We start from the raw sequence: 603 nt of genomic DNA on the forward strand, positions 1-603 counted from the left end.
TTCCCTCAGATGAAAGATTATCGGGCTTTTTGGCTCAGAGGTCAGTTTTGAACTATTTGATTTATGTATTTTATCTTGTCTTTGTAATTTCAGGTTGACCTTTATGGACACGGACACTTGCCCCTCAGCAGATCATGAGCACTGGAACTTGAACTTCTCAAAAGTCCTCCCTCATTCTGCACATTATAGTTGTTAAATTCTGCCTGTAATTTACTTGGTGCTTTATGTTTCTTTTTTTAAAATGTGATTTTATCTGTTTATATCTTGTTTTTCTAGACTAATTATTTTATTGCTTAGGTCCACTCAGAAGCTGTTGTAACCTATTCTTTGTGTGGATTTTCTAACATTGCCTGGGAATGTCTATTGGAGCGCTCTGTGAGTGAGTTACAGAGGCTGTACTCTCAAAAGTCTTGAGGAATTTGTCGTGGGAAAAGCTTTTTCTTTTTTTTTTGTAGTGAATTTTTGATTTACAATATAATTTGGAAAAACATGGTGAAAAGTCTTAATTTTGGGAATTTAAACATAATACTAGGGGGAATTTTTCTCTACACTACCCTCCCAGCTTCTGCTCTGCTTGTATATATTATAGATTCAATCCAGAAT

At 34.8% G+C, this 603-nt stretch overlaps 1 long non-coding RNA gene across 1 annotated transcript in view; it reads left to right on the forward strand.

The window, feature by feature from the left end:
* The first annotated feature begins 102 nt into the window (after positions 1–102).
* Positions 103–603, forward strand: part of LOC106960728 (uncharacterized) — a 7,358-nt gene continuing 6,857 nt past the window's right edge. The window contains exon 1 of the long non-coding RNA XR_001427631.1: positions 103–375. This is a non-coding gene — a long non-coding RNA (uncharacterized LOC106960728). The remainder of the gene's footprint in view (positions 376–603) is intronic.

The sequence above is a fragment of the Poecilia latipinna genome, unplaced genomic scaffold (genome assembly GCF_001443285.1).
Source record: "Poecilia latipinna isolate Pla-1442-1.1 unplaced genomic scaffold, P_latipinna-1.0 Scaffold1222, whole genome shotgun sequence".
In the NCBI taxonomy this organism is placed as follows: Eukaryota; Metazoa; Chordata; class Actinopteri; order Cyprinodontiformes; family Poeciliidae; genus Poecilia; species Poecilia latipinna.